The 25,444-nt window shown below is 45.1% G+C and overlaps 1 protein-coding gene across 1 annotated transcript in view; it reads left to right on the plus strand.

The window, feature by feature from the left end:
- The window catches only part of VAT1L (vesicle amine transport 1 like), a gene marked incomplete at both ends in the record, with an annotated part of 126,587 nt that overhangs the window by 25,047 nt on the left and 76,096 nt on the right, over positions 1-25,444 (plus strand). The gene's annotated exons all lie outside the window — the stretch shown is intronic.

A 25,444-nucleotide genomic window follows, 5' to 3' on the forward strand; every position in this document is an offset into this window, starting at 1 on the left:
TCTGCCTCTGACCCTGGCATCTCTCGTTCAGACAACTGCAGCCATGTAACAGGCTTCTCCAGTTTCCTCTCTTAAACCATCTCTCTGCTTGCAACGAGACTGGTTTTCTCAACATACCAATATTCCCTTGTCACTCCTTGCTTACAGATTGACAGTGGAGCCCACTGATAAAGTTCAGTCTCCTTAGGGACTGGCAGGCATGACCCTTGTCGTGTGGGCCTTGTCCCATTCTCTGTCCCTCTTTGTCTCCCATCCCCCTCGACTTCTCTCTAGTCTTATTTCAGTTCCTCAGGACTGCAGCTTCCACGGTGCGTGGTGGAGATGACTGCCCATTGCTCGGTGCTCTCCTCTATACAGTTGCTGCTGGAGGCAGCTGCCCAGCCAGGGATTGCATTTTGAAGCCACCTCCCCCTCCTACTACCCCCACCTCTAGCTGGGGCCACAGACGTATCATTTCTGGGTCTTCCCATTGTGGCGAAATCCCCTGTGCTCACCTCCATGTTCACCTCTTCTGTTTCCTGGCAGAGGTCAAAGATGACAGGGGGAGCATGTGGAGAGATGGCAGAGATGCCACCCTCCAGCCTCTTCTGTTGCTGCACTTTCCCGGTCCTATCTGTGCTTCACTGACATTTAGATTTTTTGGGAGCCAAGGAAGAGAGAAACTTTTACTGTCTTAACTGCTGAGATTCCAGGGATCAGCAGTGTGGGCAGCTAGATCCCCCTCACTCGAGGCACAGGGGATCTGGTTGTCTCGCATCTCCAAGCTGCTCCATCCCCAACCTTCTCCCTCTGCTCAGCGAAGGGAATGGTGAAGGCAGGGGCCTGGAGGCAGACAGTCTCTGTCCAGATTCCTCCTCTTTGAGCAAGCTACCTCTCCATTTCCTCATTCACATCACGGGAATAATTATACTGTGTTTATTCCTGGAGAGCTTCTGTGCATGTGAAATGAGCTGCTGCTTAGGAAGCACTTAACATAGGACTGGACATAAAGTAAGTCTTAGCTATTATCATTGTCATTAATTATTGATTTGCTCATCATGCCCCCTCCCCCAGCCTAGAAGCAACTGGGTCGTACTCTTCTTGTGCCTATCTCTTGCCACATAATAAAGGCAGTAACATCTGTGATATCAAAAAGCCGTTGTAAATTATTTTTCTGTGTCCTCGAAGAGTTACCTGCTGGATTTGCCCATCTCTGAATTGATCCCAGAGGGGGATAAAAATCATTCTGATTGATGTTGTAAATTTTAGTCTATTAAGCAGCCATTGGAGTTCTTTCCCTGGCCATCCCACATTCTGAATACTCTTCCCAGATTTTTTTTTTCTGCATGGGTGTGCATAATGAGTTGAGTGAGGCCCCTCTTGTCATGGTCCAGTGGCTGTCCCATCCCTCCCTGCCTCCATCATCCACAGTCAGCTCTGCTCAGTCTGTATCCTTCAACACCCCAGCTGGCAGGCACTGTGTGAGATGCAAACAAAGGCAGACACAACTTGTGTCAAGAGTGTACTGACTATTGCTCATTGAAAACATTATTCATTTGACCCTCATAACAACGCCCCTTGTTGGAAGGTTTGAGAATGGGAAGAGATCAGATCATGAGCTCTCCAGTCAGACTCCCTGGGACTAACCTCTGCTTTACCTCCCCAACCACTCTAAGCTCAGTTTCTACATCTGTAGAGTGGGGGTTGTGTTAGAGCCAGCCTTAGGTGGTACTTGTGAATTTGGAGCAGAGCTTGGCACATGATCCACATCCAGTGAAATGTAGCTATTGGCATTTCCCAGTTGATGATGTTCACTGTTACTTCTAAGGTGCAATGATCATTAGTGGGGAGGGGAGATGAAATTTGAAACCATATGGGTAGGACCAGGAATTCCTAATTCAGTGCTGTTCATGTGACACCTCAACAGTGACCTCAAAACATCAGCTCCTCCCATATTTCTGTTGCCTGCCCCCCAACCCCTCTGCCCCTGGAGAGAGGAACTTCACAATAGCAAGCCCCCCATCCCCAGGGGCCTACAATGATAGGAAATGGAAGCTCTGAAAATTTAAAGAGAACAAAGTTGCTTTGTCATATTCTTCATGAATAATCAAAGGATGAGGATTAACTGCATCTCGATGTCAGCAGAAAGGACTGTGAGCTAGGGGTTCCCTGGAATGGTTAAGATTCTTATTCTCTAACTGATGACCCTGAGAAACAGGGCTTGACCTTCCTAAATGTCAAGGAGGCTGCATGGACATGTGAAGGATTAAGGCCCCACCTCCACACTTTTGGAAACCTCTGAAGCTGGCAGCCACAGTCTAAGCTCCCCACAAGTCAGCAATATGACTCCAGTTAAGAAATGTGTATCTAAAATCACTTCTTCTAAGCTATGTCTACATAAGCAGAAGTCTCACTTGATCTTTATTCAAGTAGCTTTTACCTCTTTTACAATAAATCATGACTAGGTCAGGGATACCGTCTTTATCATAAATATTATAAAGGTTGACTTTGACCTCTGAGACAGGATTCATTCATTCTATGTTAGTAGAGTAAACACATCTGTTCATGAGGGGATAAAAGCTTAAGTAGATTGAGCCTGGTAATTTCCATAACTGTCTGTGAGGTGGATACTATTTAATTCTCATTTTTACAGAGAAAATTCAGAAACAGGTTAGGGAAATTTCTCCAAGTCATACAGCTGTAAGAAGAAGGAGCTGGCCTGTGACTTTGGGTGTCATTGAATATAGAGCTCATGTGTTTGAGTGCTGAGCTGTACTGACAGGTAGGCAATGCAGGGACCCAGTTTCTGCTCAGAGTGAACTAGAATGGATAATGCTCCATGCATGGGTTTTGATGGTGGGCTTTCTCCTGGAGCTGAGGACAACCTGGGATTACCTAGGAATTGAGGGATCCTTAGGAGGAAAGGACCATCTTTTCTTGACACAGCTGACTTGTCAAGGAATCTAATGGGTTTCATGCTAGGCCTGCCTTTCCTGCCAGTTATCTAGCTGGAATTAAGTCCCAGGCTGCCATGTCATGAATACAAAGATGGTTTGATCTCTTAACGCTGTGCCCTGAGCACTGATCCCAGTGTTGGCACCTTGGTGTTACTTGATAAATACTGAGGAACAAATACAAAGGAAAAAGGAAAAGGAGAAAGAAATGGGCCCAAAAAGGCAGCAATTAAGGTGTAAGACAGTATGACAGTTAAAGATCCAGAGTCAGAGCTGGTTTTCATTTTAGCTTTTCCATTTTCCAAGTGAGACACTTGATTAAACAAGTATTTTAACTTCCTTGCACCTTGTTTCTTCATCTGTAAAAATGGGTATTAGACCTATCTCATATTTTTAAATGGTGTTCTAAAAGACGATTTTGTCATGAGCTTCACATTACTACCTGGCACACTGAAAACTCAAATGCTTATTTCTATTATTACTATTATTATCATCATGTTATTATTATTATTATTATCTGATGAGTAAATATCAGCGGTACTTTGGCATAGATAGTCAGAAGCAAGAAAGCAGCAAAAAGGACAGTCACCTGGCAGCAAGGAGCAAATAAAGCCATTCTTAGTTCACATGGATCTCTTTCCCACAGCTGGCTGCTCATTGCTGTCATGTATCAATGGGGTTGTCATGCCAGTACCTTTTCACACATCACTTTCCTCAAACACAAAAGACATAATTAGACTTTAAGAAAAATTTAGCTCCATATTTCTGGCTCTTGGACTTATGCCAAGAACTCCAAACAAGGGACTAACCTTTGCTGCGTTTATAGGACCTCAGGGACTCATCCACTTCCCTACTGACATACCTGAAAGGCCACAGTCACTTGACAGAATATTATTGCCCTTATTAAGAAGAAAAATCAGTTCCATGGGGATGGAGTGAGATGCATGGACAGAGTGAGAAGCAGCCTTATCTGTTCTCTAGGATGCCCACCAGGCTGTCAGTCCTAGCTGTGAGTACCCTACCCCCAGGCTGGCCACCAGTCACTCTGATCTTGTCCAGCTCACTCCATGATAAACTTAACAGTATCTCTCACTCACCACCTGATCAAAATATGCCTGGATTCCTTAACTTATGACAGGACATGGATGAAATTTTTTCACACAAGCTGGGGTTCCACCCTGACCCCTATTCTTCTCTGTCCACCCCTTCCAAATTAATTTATAAACCCCCCACCTCTGTCTTACCTCATTTCTCTTTACCTGTTTCTCTTTCTATTCTGTGTCTTTCTGTTTCTCAGTCTGTACCTCAATTTGTCTCTTATTTCTCTCTTTTTCTTTATTTTTTGCTCTTACTCCCTCTCTCTTTTCTCTTTCTCTCCTGCCTTGTTTTTTCATCACTTCTACCTCTGCTGGGGCAGCCCGTATCTCACCACTGTTGAATGCAGGGCTCGCAAGGCCAGTCCCTTTGCCTCCATGGAGACAACTATGAAGGCTAGCCCAGCTTTGGAGCTCCCTTGGGACTGGCTCAAGCCTCTCTTGCAACTGTGCCACAGTTCAACTTGTCTCTCTGCCCAGTCCTGTGTCTACCATTCCTTTGCTGTTCCAAGAGCACACCCAGCACACACCCCACTGCACATCTCTCTCCAATGGGAATAATTTCTCAGGCATCTTAGGCCTATACAGTTATTATGATGACCTTTATGGTTATTGCATCAGATTTGTCGCCTCTCCAAACCGGTTTGCCAACTGAATTCCATACTGAGGTCACTCTTTGAACCCTCACCTTAATCCTATGCTCACTTAGTTCAAGGAAATGTTCTTCTCCTTTCTGACAGTTCTTCCTATTGTCCAGACCCCTGCTGAGAGCCCAGAGAAGCTAATACATGCCCATTTGTATTGGGATGACTAGGTGGCTGGACAAGGGAGCTGGTAAGCGCTCGTCTCATCCTACACCATTTGGGCTCCCCTTGTTATTATGAATTCCACCCCAAACAATCAGAATAACTTCACAAGGCCCCAGGTGGGTAAACTGGGTCCTAGACTTTGTCCCTTTTGGGTGCATGTACTAGCAATGTCGACCATGGAGAAGTCAAGTTCTTCTGGATTCCACTGAGTGGCGAGAAGTGCAAAGAAAAGATCCAAGGTGCATTTCTCTTTATCTGGGCAAGTCACTTGACCTCTAAGGACCTTGCTTTCTCATCTTCATGACAGGTGAGTGTGCTGGGTGTTAATTCAGAGAGCAGCAGTTTCCCAGGTGAGGTTGCTGCACTGTCAGCATCATTTGGGACTTGTTGGCAATGCAAGTTCTTGGGCTCCACCCCAGACCTACTATGGAATTGGAAAATCTGGGGTGGGACCAGCACTCTGTGTTGATGTTCTCAGTATAAGAATGTACTAGTTCAAGTTTATGATGGGATAGAGGTTAACCTGAATCTGCATTCCAGCTTCAGCACCTTACTTGATGATCTTTACTGAGTTGCTTGGTCTCACTAAAGTCTGCATTTCCTGGTATGAAAAACTGGCATAATACCACTCCCCTCCTGGTGGTGCAGTTAATAAGAGGAAAGGAGGGATTGGGGTCAAAATAAGGGGGTTGCAATTGTATGGGGAATATAAAAATAATTTTTTTTTTTTAAAAAAGAGGATATAGAGAGACTCCTTAGCTCCGGGTGAGGATGCAGTGAAAGGTGTGTGTGCTGATGCTGAAATCATGTCCTAGCTCAAAGATCTCATACACTTTTTGGTGTTTGCTAAAAGCAAAGGGGCATCCCAGCTCATGGTGTGGGGAGAGGGGTGAGCAGGGAATTCCTCCCATGTGGCTTCCCCTGTGCCACCTGGATTGGTTATTTCAAAATCTCTCAGCACCTGCCCTGTGAATTCTCCCACTTTGGAGATTTTCTTTGAGGCACAGCCATTCTGGCTGCTGGCCTCTCTGGAGGAAGGGCCAGCTTCTCGCTGGAGCATGAAGTCGGTGGTTAAAGAGCGTTAGCAACACACTTTAGTGGAGAATGACAAGACAAACAACCCATAAGAATTTTTTGGACACTAAGGATGCTTTGGTTTCATTTTGTATTTTGTGTCCATAAAATCTATTTGGCATTTGTAGCCATGTTTCTCAGCCTGGAGCGGGTGTCCAGTTTTGCATGGCAGGAGAAAAGATAGGTTGTTCTCATCGAAGACAGGCCACTTGGGGAGGAGTATGTCTCCTTGTGGTAGTGGGGTGTAGTGGTTAGGGCTCTGGACCCTGGGCCTGCTCTTTGACCTGGGCCTCATTTCTCAGCATTTTTAAGTCTCATTTAATGTATGTCAAGTAGCCGGCACAGAATCTGGCACATGCACTCACTTAGCTATTTTTTTATTGTACTGTCGGAAATAAAGTTGTTAGACTGCCCAGTGGATTGGAGGCAGCAGATATTTCAAATCACCCAAGTGTGCTTGTTTTTGCACATTTTGGGGGGCCCTGTCCATCTCCTGGTTAAACTAGGGTAACCATAACTCCAGTCTCATAGCTTCAGTGAACTTTATGGGTGGATTTAGAAGCTAACCATTAAATCAAATGCCCTGTATACAACAATAACATGTTTTTGCAAGGACTTGGAACTGCGTACATACAGCTGTCACATCAGGTAGGAGGCCCTTCTGTAGTCCCTCCCTGCCCCACTGTTGAGGACAATTGCCACACTGCCAGCAGTGGCCTTGGGGCACGGAGGGATAACCTGCTACTTCCTGTTCTGTCTCATAACTGTCTCGGCCACCTGCAGACTGTGCCAGGTGAACAAGAATACCCTGCATGTCAGAGAGCTGACAGAAAGTGCCATCCAGCCTCAGGCCTCTTCCTGGGGAGCCAGTTCACCTGAGCTCAGCAAGCGGTTCCACGTGCTGTGCAAACAGGACTGTCATCCAACACAAGGGCAGGTCTACACTCCACTCTTCCCGAAAACCATAGTAGCTCCCAAGACTGGGCCCATCAGGGGGAGCTACCACGTGCTTTCAAAAGGCTGGCTTCCACTTGCCAAAGGGGAACTTGCAAGACTCTGGGGCCAAAGTGACCTGAGGGTCAGTTGAAACAGAACTATGCACAAGGTGTCCACTCTGCACTTGGCACACGGCAGTGCCCTGTGAAGACCAATATGGACAAGTACGCGCTGGTGCTGGGAGGAGGAGACGGGAAAGTGACTAAATATGTGAAATAGAATGTGGAGTCTGCATTCATAGGAGCAAAGATGGGAGTAATTTGGGAGAAGAATGAATAATTCTTTACAGGAGAGAGAGGATATGTCAGCAGAATTCTTAAGGATAAGTAAGAGTTTGCCAAGTTGCCAAAAAACATGGTACAACACCCTGGAGAAAACATGGAGCTGCCGATGGTGACAGTGAGGAAGGCCGGTGTGCCAATCACTAGGACCCTGATAACCTTCTAATACTGGCTTTATACCAGCCCAGCTGCCCAAATTGAATTTTATTCAGCACTCTTTTTTTTTTTTTTTTTTAAATTTTTTTTTTTTTCTTTTTTCTTTTTTAATAGAGGCATGTTTTTATTTATTTGTTTGTTTGTTTATACATGCACTGGGCACAGTCAGAAGCGCGGGAGGGTGAGAGAATTCACCAGAGCCAGAGCAGGGAGCAGAGCAGGCAGAAGGACTGAAGTACACTGCTGAGGGGAGCAGCGGGCGGCAGGAGAGGTCTACGCGCCATGTGGGACCCTCCTCCGGTGGCCGGGGAGCAGCCGGGGATCGAACCGGCGCCACAGAGGCCGCGGGCAGCTTCGCAGCCCAGCGCTCAACCGCTGCGCCACCGGGGAGGCCCAATTCAGCACTCTTTGAATGGATAAATTGATGGGTGAGGGAGTAATTAATATTTTTATTGTCAGATGTCAACTTTTCAACATCTCTGAGTTTTACATATAAATAGATTTATGTATTACATATGTTAAATTAAGCATGGCTTAATTTTTTTTTTTTGCTTAATTTTTCATTAGTGTGCTACCAAGTGCCTTGCACCTGTTGTTATAAGGTGTATAGTATAATTATCAACCCATTTTGAGATTTAGGAAATGCAGCTTGCTAAAGTGGAGGCAGTTATCCAAAGCCATGTGGTTGGCAAAAGGTGGAGGTGGACTTTACGCTCAGATGGGTCTTTCTCAAAGTCTGTGTTTAAACCACTCAGGTAGGTCAGGAAATGAGAGAGGAAACAGCCGGCACAGGTCTGCCCATCTGTTCAATGCTTCTGCCCACTCTCTATTTCTGGAGCATTGAAGAAATCTTGCTACAAGCTGTCTTTTACCATAGTCTGCAGCATAGTGTGGGCCTCTGAGAAGCCAGATGGGCAGTCGGAGGGCAGGAATGGAGCCTGTGGGCCAGCGTGCTGGGTGTGCACCAGCTAGCCAGCTTATTAGAAGGTGGGCATGCTACGCCCCTCTACTGCAGAGCCTCCAACAGAAGGTCAGCCCCCCAGGGTAGCCAGATTTAACAAATAGGTATTATATCTGGCAATCCTTACTTCCTAGGGACCCCTGAGTTCTACCACAGAAAGTTCTAAGCCTTCCAGGGAATTAATAGCGCTACTGAGGCTGAAAACTTGGATTTGAGGCCATTAGGACATGCATCCAGCTAGGAATGCATTAAGGAGGGCAAATATTTTAAGCCTCAGGAGCAGTGGCTGAAAGGAGCCCTGTTCTCTAGAGCCCATCCCCGTGATGAGACAGCTGCATGTTTGGTGCCAAGAACTGGACTCTCTGCCCCGGGTCAAGCTCCCTCCTGCCCAGCCCACAGCCCCACAATGTGTAGGACCTTGAGGCCCGGGTTCTGCAAGGGCCATGGGGGAGACATATGGGCCTTCCCTGCCAAAACATGCATATGGGGTGTTACTGGAGTTTTATTGAGCACTTACTGTGTGCCAGGAAGCATACAAGGTGTCCAGAATGCACTGAAGAGTAAGGGAGATAAGCATATAGCCCGATGTGACACAGGCATGTACATACAAATACTCATTATATACATATATGTATAAGGTATATACACAATGTACTTATATAAATTTGCCTATGTGTGTAGGTATATAGGATATGATATGTACATAGAATATATAATTCTCTTTGATAGCATCTTGATCCTTTCTGTTATATATGAGATATAAATATATATAGATGTGTATATATCACATATATTTCTTTTTCTGATAATTTATTTTATTTTTGCATAGAAGAACTGGGGTATAGGCCAGAGGTGCCGGAGGTGAGAGGATTCACCAGAGACAGAGTGGGGAGCAGAACAGGCAGACTGACTGAGACACACTACTGAGGGGAGCAGCGGGCAAATCAGGAAAGGTCTGCTGCGCCATGTGGGTAGCTACCTGGCTGGTGGATCAAACTCAGGCCATCACAGTGATCGCGCTGAGACTTACCCCTAGGGTACCAGAGAGGCCCATACATATTTTCTATGTAGCATCTTGATCCTTTCCATTTATATACCATATATGTATATCATAGGCACACACATATATATATTTTCTATGATAGCATCTTGATCCTATCCATATAGAAAAATCATGTGTATATATTATATACATATAGACACATATACTATACATTTAAAATATGTGGAGAAGATCAAGATACGATCATAGAGAAGAAACAGGGAGTGAGACTTACTGCAGAATGAACTGTCAAAGATGACCTCACCGGGTGGCTGACATTGAAGCAGAGACAAGAAGACAATTGTGTGAAGAGCAAGAAAGCAGCACACTTTGGGCTTAGGAAACATCTGGCACCCCTGTGGCATCGCTGGTGGCATTAGGTCATTGGAAGGGGAATGTTCTAACCTAATCAGAGTCAGCTCACTGAGCTCCAGCCAGTCCCCCTCCAAGCTCTGTGGCAGACACCCTGGACACCCACCCCGCAGGACAGCTCCCTGAGGTCAGTGCACAGTCCCAGCCAGGTCTGCAGCTCCACAACGCTCTCCTGAGACCATTTTCTGGTTTGCAGCTTGCCCCAGCTTGGGGCAGACTGGAATACACTGCTAAGGGGAGCAGCGAGTGAGACAGGAGAGGAACTAACACTCACAGGGGCATCCCTCAACAAGCCAGCCAAGGAGGATGGGGAATAAACACCGGAACTGCCTCTCCCGGGCACAGGAACTCTGGGGTGTACACTTTAGGGTCACGCAAAGGGTTCTCGCTAACGATGAGCTCCAGTTGTTCCCTGGAAAAGCTGTTTCATAGACGCCTCCTTTTCTTGCCTCACTACCCAACTCCTCCATCCGACTTCCAGGGATCAATTCCCAGAAAAAACATGTTTCTTCATTTTAGGGTCTGCTTTTGTGGAAACCCAAACCTCTGTATAAATCATCTGTAATCAGCAACTCTCTCCACCACCCCATCCCACCAGCCTTTACATCTGACCTTTTCATCTGTTCACACTCCTCTGCAATGACACACTTTTCAGCCTGACAGCCCTAGCTCGCTCCCTAGTCATCATTTAAATATCACCTCCTCTTGGAAGCCTTCCCTGCTCTCCCACCTCTGTACCTGCTACATGGTTTCTCTAATATGCTTGCCAGACTACATCCATCAGCTCAACAGACATGCATTAAATACCTCCACACACCAGGCACTGGGATGCTGCACATCCATGGCTCCTGCTGTCTAGACGGATCTTCTTGAGGTCACAGTGTATCTTGGGCATCTCTGTGTGTGCAGCTCATAGCTCTGGGTCCAGGATGGAAAGAGTGCTTGACAACTGTTGAATCAAATTAAATTGATGAGTTTCACCTGTTCCAGGCAGACAGCATCTGCATAATGATAATTAGATTCTTAATGACACAGAGGAGGATACATATAAAGAATGTAGAATTAATAAATGAGTATATTATCAAAATGTGAACTACACATACACAGTTTCATTACTTAAAATAGCTTGTAAGCCATTAAGCTAGTGCCCACATTTGATTTCCCAGTACTCAAATCCATTCTTAATGTACAAATGGCCACTGCCTGACTTTCTTTATTCCTCTGTGGGTCACAGAATCTGGAACTCCTGCTTTGCCTCCCACATCTTGTTTTTAAAGCTTGACTACACCATCTGACCTCATAATTTCATAGTGGTAGAGTTGCACCTAAAGATATCATCAGAGGGTTACTCAAACAGCCAGCCAATCTATATTCAAAATGAACAGCCTCACTTTGTCCAACCATGTGCTGGACACAAAATATACAGTACCAGGTAAAACAGATTTAAGTCCTGCCTTCTGTAATTTTCTGTCAAAGATCTCTGTACAAAGATGTTCACTGAAAAATGGATAAAACACTAATAGGATAGAATTATAATTTCTTAGGAGACAGGGATTGGTTAAAAGGAATTAGAATCTTTCCACACCATAGAATATTACCCCATCATTCAAAGTGATGGTGTTAAAGCACTTTTCATGACCCACGAAAATGCTCATTATAGAAACTTAGAAAGCAGAACAATAATCAGGGTACAAAATGGTGTATTTTGCATGATTCCAAGTCTGTGCACGACCAAATACTGACATAGACACACTGGAAAAATAAACCAAATTATGTAGATGTGTGTACAACAGTCGACACTTTCATAGTTTTTATCTTTTCCAGATTTAGGTTTTTACAATTTTGTAGGAACATGAGTTGCAGTCATAATAATAGATTGCAAAAAGAGCTTATAGAGATCAGATTAGGTCCTTCTACAGCAAAACATGGCATTTCATTGTCTCTTGTATAAGAAGAGCTTACTAATGTGTTCAGAAAACTTGGGGAAATAATGGCTTCAGTCTCGCCAAGAGCTTTTTGGGAATGAGGATGCATATAGGACTCTGGAACTATGAGCAGTTTATCTTTAGCTCTTCTGCTGATTGCAACTTGTAAATATTTAGTGGCCAAAAGCTAGAGGTGTGGGAGGAGGAAGGGAGAAGATAAAGCCAAACCCATCTCGTCTCCTGTCCCCCAGGCTCCTGACATATGAACCTGTGTCCTCCAATTGTCCTATTATAGTGCCAGCTTTGCAGCTGAAAACCCTGGCCCTACCTGGCTCACATGTACTCTTGACTTTGGTATAACTGAGGACACACAGCCTGGCTGTCCATCAGAGTGTGGCATGCGCAAGCTCCAAAATGCAGCTCAGCAGGAGAAATAAGTCACTGTGGATAAAAGGAAATGCTTAAGGAAAAGCTGTTGCCTCAGGAAGATCACCTGTTTATTGGGCCATGCAAGAAATGTGTCTGTGTGCCTGTGTGAAGAGAACCTGGTGGGCCACTAAGCAGTTTTAAAATCTAGTGGCAAAACCAAGGGGACAGGAGGATAATGGTTGTTGCTTTTTAGAGACTGTGAGATGTAGCCAGCTGTGGTTGTGAATAGCAATGTAATCCTCCCTGTGCTTTCAGTGTTATCTTAATCTCTTTGATTCATTCAAGTGAGCTCCCCAAAATTCTATTATACAAAAGTAGGCTGTAAGTACAGAAATATCTAAAACAGCTGATGCTCAAGGGGAGGGAGATGGACCCACCATGCCACCTATAAGATGCTCCCTCCACAGGCTGATGTCCACTTGTCACAATGCCAAGTGCCAAAGAGAAGAGGTGAAGGGGTCAGGTTAGAAAAGAGAAGGTTCAGGATGTACGAGTGATGTTGGATAACAAAGGAGCAACAAACAGTAAGTGGTATGAGGCTGTTGTTTGATGTGCCATGCTTCCTCAGAGCAAAAGCTGCAGGGAGGCTGCCCTGGCACAACGTAAATAAGACCTGCAAAAACAATTAGAGTCGCTAATTCTAAATGAACCATCAAAATAGAATGGGCTAATTTGGGAGGCAGTTAGTGTTCCATCTCCATTTCATTCCTTTTCATCCTGGAAACATACAGAAGGAAGCTGAGTCAGGCTTCTCACAACAGCAGGAGATTGGAGTGACCCCAGGACATTGTAGGACTTGAGATGCTTCTCATGCTGCACTTTCTTGTTCTCCCATGTGTGATTACCTAAGGGGAAATCTTGTTCGATAGAAGAGGTGCCAAAGTCCTTAACCTTTGAATTAACGTGGGCCAGGGATGCATGCTTTGCCTGTCATGGGGTCACATACTTTGCTCTTCACACCCTCTTGAGCAGACACGGTGATCACATGTGTGTGTAAAGCTGAACATTCTGGATGCTACATGACGTGCCCAACTCTAGAGGGCTAGTAAGTATAGTTAAGGAACTTTCACTGGAGTTCCGTGTCAATAATCTGCCACTTAGTATGCCTGGCACCTGCATGGGGCAACACAAAGTGCTGTGTGCAGCACACAGCACATTAATTACATGCACGGCACATGGATTTTCACTTAAGGGAGTGAAAAGTGCACCATGGAAGGAATAGAAGTTTGCCTTACTGAGATGCATCGAAGAAGGAAGAAATGCAAAGTGATGATCATTCATTCAGTGACTCATTCTCAAGTTTATGAACACATCTGTGGGCCTGGCACTGTGCTGGGGTCTCCAGTATAGAGACCTGCAGCATCACTGCTGGGGGGGGGGCTTGATAAACATTAAGAGTGCAGCTTGATAAACATTAACATTAAGAGTGAAAGAATTTTACAGTTGCTATTTACAAAGAAAGTTAACTTTTTTAAAAAAGATTTATTTCTTTATGCACACAAGAACTGGGGTGTAGGCCAGAGGTCCAGGGGGTGAGAAGATTCACCAGAGACAGAGTGGGGAGCAGAACAGGCAGATCTAATGAAATACACGGCTGAGGGGAGCAGCAAGAGAGACAGGAGAGGTCTGCTGTGCCATGTGGGTCACCTCCCAGGCCAGGGATGGAACTCGTGCTGCGGTGGCTGGCAATAGCTTTATAGGGCTGAGACTTAACCCCTGCCGCTACCAGGGAAGCCCAGAAAATTAACTTTGGATGTTTGCTGTGAATGGAGTCAGCCAGCCAAAGCTTTGGGAAGTGAGCTGCTCTCTCAAGAGAGTGGGTTGGAGAAATTGAGGGGGACAGGGGCTAAATATCCCTGTGGGAATGCCCATCAGCAGACCTGGCAGCTGCCCTTCCCTTTCCTTCTGGACTGAAGGATAAGCGTACTCACATCCGGAGCATCCCGTGCCACCTTCCAGCTGTGATGGGCTCTGCAGCATCACGGAGCTCTGCCAAGGGATTTGAAGTCTCAGAATGTCTGATCGCTGAGGGCTACAGGGGAGAGTGAAGCTTTGAGGGTTGGAGGATTTCCTGCCCAGGTCAGGTACTTTCAGTGGAGACACTGATCACAACAGAAGGATCCTAAACACTCGTTCCTGTCCAGAGGTGCCTTCAATGAACAGGGACATTCGGGAAAAGACGCGAGGGTAGAGGGCCGCGCTGTGACGCTGCCCTCCTGAGGAAGGGCGCAGACTTCCTGCCAGGCTCTACTGCATGTTGTTGCACAAATCCTCGTGTTTCCAGTGTGGCAATGCAGGTGAAGGGCAGAGATGGGAGTTGGTGGAGCGAGCTTATACTAAGTCCCCTCCTTGATGCAGGTCACCGCAGCACTTCTCATGTCCATTTAACATACATGACAACTCCGTGCAGTAGGTAGTGGCCCAACTTTATAGATGGGGCTGTTCAGAATAATTGGGTCATAGTCCCTCAAGGGGTAGATGCAAAGGTCACAATCTCAGCCTCACAGATGCTCATGCCTTTGCCTTCCTCTCCTGGCCACACTTTTAGGTCCTTTCCTTGACTTCATGTTAGGGAGGTGAATTTCCCCCAGGGCTACTTCTGTTGACACCTGTTGAACAGGCAGCATTTGCAGCACCCCCTTCACTTGCAAAAGAACATTCCAATTTAGATGGCAAATTATGGGATCACCCTACCTAACAAGTTTTGGGTTGAAATAATGCATTTATCAAAACCATAGCTCCAATTTGTGGGGACAAATTGTCATTTGGCTGGAAATGTGAATCCGGCATCCCACTATGCAAATGTAATCATCCAGGAAATTCATCCAGATGCACTGCATGGAAGGCAGCCAGCCTAGAAGTGGCTCTGACCCACCGTGAGGTAGAGCCTTGCGAAGGGGACTTTGCCATCTGGTGGGCTGGACTGACTCTCTGGCCAGGATTCTAGCCACGTAGTTGTTGGAGTCCACGTCTCAGGTGTCAGGGGATGGGTGGGCTATGTGCTGCCCTTCGGTCATCATGGTCTGGCACGTGGGCCACACCCTGACCACACCCAACCAAGGGGTAAAGACCTTCCCTCGGTACCTCCCTTCCATGGCAAGGACACGTGTGCCCAGGCCCAGCCCCTGACCCGGTGGTCCTCTTGTGCCCCCTTGCTTTGAGCTCCAGACTATCTTCTGTGATTTCTACCATTCAGCTCAGTTAATGCAGCAGATTGAATGCTGGGAATAGGGAGGCCAGGAAGGTGTTGTCTCCCTTCAGGGAGCCGATGGCCTAGTGGGAGATATAGGAGGTTTATATATATATATTTTTTTTTAACTTTTTTTAATTTCATTTTTTTTTGAAGATTTATTTATTTATACCAGCACTGGGTATAGTCAGAAGTGCAGGAGGGTGAGAGGATTCACCAGAGACAGATTGGGGAACAGAACAGGGAGACTGACGAAATACACTGTTGAGGGGAGCAGCGGGTGCGGCAGGAGAGGTCTGTGCGCCATGTGGGACCCTCGCTGGCGGCTGGGGATCAAACCAGCCCAGCTCTCAACCTCTGTGCCACCTGGGGAGGCCCGATACAAGAGATTTTTAATAAGGTAGAGAAAGAAAGTAGAGAAAGAGAGAAAGAGGAGGAGCAAGGAGGTGAGGGGTGGGGGTAGAAGAGGGACAGCGGGGAAGAGGAGGATGTGTGTGAATTTTAGGATACACAGAAGGGCCATGAGTGTATTCCAGCAGCTATACCTTATGCTGATGGGGCTGTTTCAAACTCACTGTGTTCTTAGCACTAAAGAGCAAGGCATGTGGGTGTAGAGTCAAGGAGGTTTTGTTCTTCTGAGCCTCAGCTTCCAGTTACTAGCAGGATAACCTTGAGTAAGCTCACTTGCTCTTTCTAGCGCCATCTGTCTTGCTGATGGGAGGATGATGTTGGAGGGCAAATTGAGGCGTGTGTGTGAAGGATTTCGAGCAGTGCTGGACAAAGCAACTGGCCAGTGAGAGACGGCTCCCGGCCTTTCTCTCCGTGAGCCTCTCCCACTGTTTGGCATGGCCTAGTGGTTACCATGTGGGTGCTGGAGCCAGACAATATGGGTTCAGATCTGGTCTTGGCTGTTGCTGTGTGACTTCGGACGGTTGCATAACTGCTCTGTGCTCAGTGGAAAATGAGCCAGTAACAGTTCCCAGCCCACGGAGTTCAGAACACAGATGGAGTGAGTAAGCTGGTGTATATAGAGCATGTAGAACCCTGTCTGGCATTCAGGAAGCTCCGTGCAGTTGATGGGGAAAAACAAACTACTCTCCTTGGCACTTTGCCCTCCTGTTTCTCCATTGAGTGCCTCTGCAGTGAGCTGAGAACAGTGATGAGCAGAGAAAAAGGTTTAGTCACCCTTGTAGTCAAGCCATGGATGGGAGCTGAGTGGCTGAACCTTTCCTAACAAACAGAGCTTTAGACCTTGCTCAGGGACACACGGATGCTTTTCTCTTCTGGAATCTCAGAATCCGGAATAGAGTTCCTCAATCCCTGATCCATAGGATCCCAGATACTAAACTGTTATGTCAAGTTCAACTAGGAAAACAGGAAATGGATTGATCCAATGTCACCACTGATTATAGAAGAAGGAAATTTTAGGATTTCAGCACTCCTTGACCATTAGGGATTACTCAGGGAGCTTAGGGTATTAAACGCTGGTTTTATTTTAGATTTATTTTATTTATTTATGCATACAAGAGCTGGAGTGTAGGCCAGAGGTGTGGAGGGGTGGGTGAGAAGATTGTCCAGAGACAGAGTGGGGAACAGAACAGTCAGACTGACTGAAATACTCTGCTGAGGGGAGCAGTGGCTGAGGCAGGAGAGGTCTGCTGCACCATGTGGGTATCTCCCTCGCTGGGATAGAACTCGTGCTGCAGTGGCTGCCAATAGCTTCATAGTGTTGACACTTAACACTTTGCGCCACCAGGGAGGCCCTAAACTCTGGTTTTAAATAAATTATCTGTTATGTGAGTTTCTGAGCATTGTGGAGACCCTTTATAGCCACCTATCTTCAGAAGCAGTTTTGAGTTTGAGCAGCATCAGAATGTCCTAGAAGGCTTGATAAAATGCAGTTGGCCAGGCCCTGTGAACAAAGTCTGGGCCTGAAAATCTGCTTTTCTCACAAGTGATGCTGATACAGCTTGTTGAGGCCTGTCACAGAGAAGCAATCACTGGAAGAAGCTATTCTCTACCAATTCTTTACAAGGAATGTGTCTACTGCATTGAGGGATGAAAAAAAGCTTTTTTTCCCTTCTATCTTGATCAGCAAAAAAATAAAATAATGTCCCTCCCTTCATTTTTTCCCCCACTTTTTTCCTCCTCCCTCAACTTCTTGTGGTTGAAATTCTCGACACGTGTGACTTATAGGAAGTGACATTTGTTTTTCAACTGCTTTGCAATAACAACACAAGGAAGAAAATGAAAAGCTGGCTGCTGTGCAGGTTGTGCTAGTGAGAACACGGAATAGTTTTTGCTGCCTCTGATGGCGGGTCACGTGGAGCAGCCCACACGTGGCATCTGAATTTTCTCTCCTCACAACAATTGAGTCACCTGCATTTTGAGCAGGGAAATAGCAGCACAGATCTGCAAATCAGGGGGCTCACCCTGTGGCTAGATCCCAACTGGGAAGCTTGCATTGTTGGAAAAGTGTCGGTGGGGCTCAAGTACCACCCTCTCTCCCTCCCCGCCCTGACTAGATTTTGTGATCATATTCCACTCTCTTCCCTGCTCTGAGTGCCTGCCTGCGTGCACTGATGAAGATGAAAAAGCCAAGTGCCAATTCTTTGGAAGAAAAACAATCTCACTCCATTCTTTTTGCCAGGCTTCCTGGTACTTTCACAAACTCTTTCAGCTGATTATTTTCCATTCTTTGAACACATGGGTGGTCTGCGTTTCCACAAGCTGTTTAAAAGTGAAATCAACTCTTGGAAGAGATAGACACGATTCTCTTTTTAAAGTGATCTCAGAAATGGTCCAGTTTAGCAAATGGAAGTTCTGATTTTCACCAAGCTTTAGAGTAAGGAGTAAACTTTCTTTCTCTTTGAGAGGCTTCTTCAAAAGGCTTTCTTGATCCTGGGTAAAGAGTCAGTGAGTGTGACCGAGAGAGCATAGAACTAGAGAGACCACAGAGGTCATCAAGTCCAAGTTCTCCCTCTAGGCTCTCCCCCATCATGTCCACATGCATTTCTAATGTGTGCCCCTCATTTTCCGCATCCTTGCAAAAAATGTGGTGCATCTGTCTGGTCTTAGTTCAGTGGTTGGAATTGGTGTATGATTATACTTTGGTTAGGATGTTTATTTATATGTGTTACCTCTATAGGAATGCAAACTCCAGGATGACAGGGACAACACATAACTTGATAATTTTGTGTTTCCAGCACCTGTCATATTGTCTACTCTGTTAGAGACGCTCATTAACTAGCCCTATAGTGATGGGATGAATGAATCAATGAAGTAGTCGAAAGGCTAAGATTCAAATTGCTGGGAATCAGCCAGGAGACACAACAGGGAAGACGATTCCAGGCAGTGGGACCTGCATGTGAAAGGACTAGTAGTGAGACCATAGGTGGTGCTTAGAGACGACTGAGCATTTTCTGTATGGTTAAAGCTACAGTTCCAGTATTTGATGAGGCACAGGCTGAGAGGTAGACAGTATCTGCATTCAGAGACCCTGAAATGAAACCATCTACTCTGTGCCTCTTTCTTAGTTGAGACCCCGGTGCTGAATCCTAAATCTCAGTGTACTGAAAGGTTCATTTACCCCAAATTCCCATGAGGGGGTGGCCAGAGTGTCAACCAGGCTCAGTCCTAACTTCATGGCAGTTTAGCTAAAATCTGCTGTATACTGAGTACTTAGTACGTGCCAGGCATTACACTTAGTCTTTATAAATATGCATTGATTCTTCCAATCATTTGTCTGCTGTGCCTAGCTTTTCTGGACTAGGGTCTTGCTCTGAATTGCCAGTCTGTTACATGAGTCATATGTCAGCTGTCTTGTAACTGCCGTCCCTAGATTTCCCACTGTTGTCTGTACTTTGCTTGAGGGGACCCCCAATAGCCCTGGGACTAAAGGGACTCCAATGGCTCTGGGGTTATGGGACTCCCTGGGATAGGACTGAGCTCGTTGAAATATATTCACCCCAAAGCAAAACTCTCCAGAATGAATTCATGAAGACTTTCAAACGGATGCCAGTGACCAGTTTTCTCCAAACCATTAGTTCTGGTCAGCTACTCTGGTGCTTAGCTAGATGGATAAGAAGCTAACAGCAGAGTGGCCTTGAGTCATGGGGCCTAACTTTGACTACCAGCTTTATCTCTTACAAGCCATACAACTTTGGACATGTTCCTTTCTCTCTTGGAATCACTATTTTCAGATGCAAAAGGGAAACACAAACAGTTACTCCAGAAGTGGTTTAAGGATTTAATGGAGCACTCTAGCACAGTGCCTGGCACCAGATTGGACAGGAAGTGCAGCTGCTGTCACTGCTGCATTGCTAACTGCATCGCAGAGAAGCAGAGGCTGGGTGCAGAGTTCTTACATTCCACAGAAGGAAAGGAAAATCAATTAAAAACATGTACATGCAAATCTCCAGCTACTGCTGTTGCTGGGAGAATAGATTGTCTTGTTCATTTCATGTTCTAGGTCTGCAGGTAAATTACAAACTCCTTTTTATTGAAAATTCACTACATTTTCCACAAATGTTTATTGAGTCCTTGCTATTTGCAAAGCGCATGAGAGAAATGAGGCCAAATTAGATGCTGATCCTGTAGTCACCTGGGAGTTGAGGAAAGGAGAGCACAGATTTTTCTATAAATGTGAGGGAAATCACTGCTCTGCTTAAATACAGAAAGCTGGGCATTATTTACTTTAGAAAGTCAGTGAGGAGCTTACACTTCTCTTTGGAATCTCTTACTGCCTGAGCGAATTAACAAAGAGGTCAAAGGGGAAGGGAAAGCAAATACCTGTACACAGAATTTGTACTTTCCACCCATTATTATTTATATATTAATATAAATATATAATACCTGATACTCTGTAAATTATATTAAGTGCATATAATTATATTACTTATTTTATTATACTGATTATATATTATAAATGGGATATTATAGCCTAGATATTACTGATTATATTATACATGTATACTAGTGATACATATATTTGTAATATTTATATATAATCATATAATATTGGATATTTTATATTATATATAATTATATGTAATATATAAGTATGATATATATCATATACTCATACTGTGTAATAATATATGTAATGTTATGTAATAAAACAAATTATAATGATATAATTATATTTATAACTCAGTTATAACTATATAAGTAACCCAGTTACTTGTATCATCTCATTTTGTTATCACATGTATCTTTCTATTTAAGGTACAAATGGTAAAGTCTGCTTGGGTTAGAGATTAGGTATGTTAATTCAGTCTATACTTTATTCCCACTTGGGATAGTAATAAATACAGAAGTCTGCAAATGTTGAGGGGCTTCCACAATAAAAAAAAAAGTCGGAAACAAATGCAGGCGAGGATGTGGATAAAAGAACACTCTTGCACTGCTGGTGGGAATGCAAACTGGTCCAGCCACTATGGAAAGCTGTGTGGAGGTTCCTCAGAACACTGAAAATGGAGCTACCACATGACCCAGGAATTCCACTCCTAAGGAATCCACTCAAAGGACTCAAAAATATTAATAATTTGAAAGGAAACCTGCAGTCTTACATTTATTGCAGTACTATTTACAATAGTCAAGATATAGCAACATCCCAAATGCCCCCAAACAGATGAATGGATCAAAAAGTGTGATATATTTATACAATGGAATATTACTGAAAAAAGACAAACTCATGTCATTTAAGGCAGCTGGATGGAGCTGGAAGTGATTATGCTAGCCCAAATTAGTGAGCAGGAAAAAGATAAATACTGGATGGTCCCACTTATATGAGGAATATAGAAGAATCAAACAAAAGGGCAAGAAAAAGTCAAAACTGGCAAGCTGACCACAGAACTGAAGCACACAGCAAAGGAGGGGAGGTAGGAGGAACAAAACAGGGGAGGGATGAACATAAGGGAATATGGTAATGGTTCATGGGTGATACTGTGGCAGGAGAAATTTGGGGACTGCAATGATGTAAGAAAAATAATTAATTTTAAAAAAAGTGATGAGGGGCTTCCCCATTACATCCCTGCCCCCATTAGTTCCTCATGGATCCATCCAACAAGTTCTACCAAACCTCTGTCATGTGCCAGGTGCTGCCTGGGGTACTGGGGTAAAGAGCCAAGTATGGCTGGGACCCTGCCCTCATGGGGCTCACAGATGGGCCAGTTAGCAGCCACAGACAGATGAGGGGGCCACTGTCCTGGAGGAAGGAGCCAGAAAGAGAGGTGAGTGACCCACCTGGGATGCTGGGAAGGCTTTCTGGAAGAGGAGGCACCTAAGGGGAGTGTGTGTGGTCTGCAAAAGAAATTACAAGCCCAGGATCGGTGGCAAAAGGCTGTGAGCAAAGTGGCTTTGATGCTGGTAGCATATACATATAGGTAGTGAAGATGGGATGGCAGATCTGCCCTACTACTGACTAAACCATGCGTTGAAGTCCTAACCATCATAGTAGCAGTGATAACAAGTAGTCACTGAGGCTCACTATTCTAAACGTGTGGTGCCACAGCTCCCATAAGCACACAACAATCTAGAGTGCTACAGCATTCCAGCCCCATGCCGAGATGGGTGATCAGAGAAACTGATGATAGCTTATCAGGGTAGCTCAGTTGCTGACTCCCCCAGATCAAGGTTCTTGGCCTTGGATCAGCGGCCTAGGCTCTGTTATCTTCAGCTTCTTCCTCAGTAAAGAAGGTTAAAGGGTTTCTTTGGAGGATGTCATGGAATGAGGACCACAGGACGCCAGGCTCCTGGCATTGTGTCTCAGTGGTCCATGTTTGGTGAGAGGGTGGACATTGGAAATCATGATAACGAAGTCGGCTGAGTCAGATTCCAGAGGGCCGGGCCCTGTGATGAAGGGTGTGCATTTCATCCGAAAGTTGATAGGCTCTGGGAAGCGCTGAGACAAAGAGGGCAGAGTCAGTGTGTGTTTGAGGAAATCACTCTGACCCTGGTGTGAAGTACACAGGTCCATTAGGAGGATGTCGTCAGAGGAAATGTGACACCCGGACTAAGAAGTGACAGTCACCAGAGAAGTCAAGTGAAAACAACACATGCAGACTAGTGCATGTGGGGAAGAGGGCGGATAGGAGCTCTGGCTGATCCTGAGAGCTCTGATTTTAGCAGCGAGTGAAGGGTGTGATTCTATCCATGGAGGCAGGGAATGCAGTAAGATGAGTGTTCAAGGCTGAATTGTGACCCCACTCCCAAGTCCTATCCCCACCCCGTACCCTTATTTGGAGGCAGGGTCTTTACAGAGAACATCAAGTAAAATGAGGTCATTGGGGGTGGCCCTCATCCAATATGACCAGTGTCCTTCTAAGAAGAGGAAAGTGGACACTGACTGGCTTAGAGGGAAGACCCTGTGAAGAGACACAGGGAAAAGAGGGACATTTACAAGAGAAGAGAGAGGCCTAGACCAGACACTTCCTTCACGGTTTTTAGAAGAAACCCCCTTTGCCAATACCTTGATGTCAGACTTGCAGCCTTCAGAAATGTGAGACTGCCAGTGTCTATTGTTTAAGTCACCTAGTTAGTGATGCGGTTACAGCAGCCCTCACAAACTAATCCAGAGGCATCATTCATTTTGAGAGAGCCATCAGTAATGTATTTGATCAGATACACTGAACTTTTTTTTTTTTGCAGGGAAGACCTGGGATGTAGCCCAGAGGTGCAGGGGGTGAGAGGATTCAACAAAGACAGAGTGGGGAGCAGAACAGGTAGATTTTCTGAAATACACTGCTAAGGGGAGCAGCTGGGCAAGACAGGAGAGGTCTGCTGCACCATATGTGGGTCAGCTCCCTGGATGGGCATTGAACTCAGGCCATAGCGGTGATAGTCCTGAGATGACCCCTAGGCCACCAGGAAGGCCCAAATGTATTGTTTTTCTTTTTTTTTTTTAAATTCATAGTTATATATTTTTACATTGTTGCTTATTTTTGTACAATGTTTGATTTCTCCTCTCAGGTGCAATCCCCGTAAAATTTCCACCACCAAGACACCCGTGAGTTGTCACCATAGTCTCTTGTGCTCTTCCCTCCTCTCCATCTTGCTATTGAAAAACAACACATTTGGAGCAAAATCAAATGTGCTGTTTTTCAATAGCAAGGTGGAGAGAGATGCCAAAATGGTAGCTCAGTATCCAAGACCGCGTTTCGGGGGGCGGGGGGCTTGGGACTAAAGGCAGAGATTCAGCTGTGTTCATCACGTCTGATACACCAGCATCCACATCACACAATAGGAATTTGAAAGATAAATTGAGTTGATAAATGTCATGTTTTCTAGGGTGGGGGTTCTGGCGTACAATGGAGAGTGCATCGACCTCCCAGATGCTGCTTAATTAAGGACAGAGGGCAGGAAGGAACATCTCCACCTTAAATTTCAGCCAAGGAGCTTCAAGGAACTTTCCATCCCAGTGTTCACCAAGTTAGCTTCAACCCCAATATGTATGTCCAGCCCCAATATGCTGTCGTGGTGGTATAGCTGAGGCCAGAGAGTGTTAGAGAATTACTGTGTTGGTTGCTGATATTTACACTCACTGGAAAGAATAGTCCCCTTTTTGTTCTTTAAAATCAAGGGACAACAAGAAGAAAAATAAATGCCAAAGCTATTCTTAGAACAGAGAACTGTAGCCTGTCTGGAGTCTGAGGTTCAAACTCACATTCTGAAATGCTGACCTCCAAGTGAGCGTGTCAGTGGCATGCTATTTTAGGTTGTAACTTGAAAGTCTGCTTAGCTTAAGATGTCAAAATAAGTAGACAGCATGTCACTAGAAAGTGGCAGTAAATGGAAATCAGGAGACCTTGCTTTCAACCTCCTATTTGCCTCTGAAGAGTTGTGCTGGTGTACCCTTTTGGCATGCCCTTTCTCTTGTTTGTCTATAAAACAATGACGGGGGGGGTGGTCAATGTATGATCGTTCAACTCTGACATTCTATGAGTCCTTCCACACTGTCTTTAATTGCCAATATTAGGAAAAAGAACATTTTTGCAGACTGAACTGCCAGCCTGATTTGGTTCAACAATTGAAGACATGTAAATAAAACAAGAGGTAGAAATTAGTCATTAATGGTTTTGTCCTAATGATTTCCCTCCTTGATAGTTTCTGCCTCCTTAAGATGGCAGATGGAACACTGGAAAGAGACATGTACCTGGTTTGAGCATGCATCTTCATTACCAGTGAACTGGTTTCACAGGCAGGTTTCTGAATGCACATGATCACAGGGTTTTGTTCAATGACTTAAATTTCAGTCATCTTGTAAAAGGATATGTAACAACAACTCATTCCCCAGTGGTATTTGTGACTTCTTTGGGACCACTTAGTATTTAGACCTCATGTGTTGGTCTTTTCTTTATATGCCTGAATATTTCAACCCCGGAAACAATAAGCCACTGAGGGGTACAGGTGATTAAGGTTTATCAAGGATCTAGAAGTGTGTTTTATGCCAGATGCCTGACCTGGAATGCCTACTGCCTCATTTAACACCCCCAGAGTGGATGCTGTCAGCCCTGTCAGGTCTGCTTTGCACTCAGTTCAACCTGCTAACGACTAAGGGCATCTCTCTGCCCATGGGACGTGACTGGTCCGTGAAGACAAGCCAGACATCTATAAGAGTTATTATTGCCGAAGCAGCCCTCAACCAATAATATTAGATGACCATTTGGTAGATACCTACTCCAGGTTCCTACACCCTCACTGGGATAACTCTGGAGGCCATGGACTTAATTGCACAGCCTTTATTAGCTATCTTCCTTTTCTATCTTCATGCCTTGGTGTTTCCTAAGGTCGTATTCCAGAGAGAGCCCTTAAATTGAATCCTTGCCTCAGAGTTTGCTTCTGGGGATCCAAACAAAGATACCTCCCCCAAGAATCCACTGGAGTAGCTATCATTATTTCTAATTTCTAGATCAGAAGCCTGAGGCTCAGGGTGATTAAATAATAGCTGTTAAGTCTAGGGAATTTGCTGACTCCTTTTCACCTTCCTCTTCACCAGTGGTTCTCAACCAAGGAACATTTTGTGCCCCAGAGGACATTTATATATGTCAGGTGACATCTTTGGTTGTTACAACTGGGTGCTGCTGCTGGCACCTGGTACTTAGATGCCAGAGAGGCTGCTACATGTGTTTCAATGCACAATTTAGCCCCCACACCAAAGACGGATCCATCCATAGAAAGAGC

The sequence above is a fragment of the Talpa europaea genome, assembly GCF_964194135.1.
Source record: "Talpa europaea genome assembly, chromosome: 16".
Lineage (NCBI taxonomy): Eukaryota > Metazoa > Chordata > Mammalia > Eulipotyphla > Talpidae > Talpa > Talpa europaea.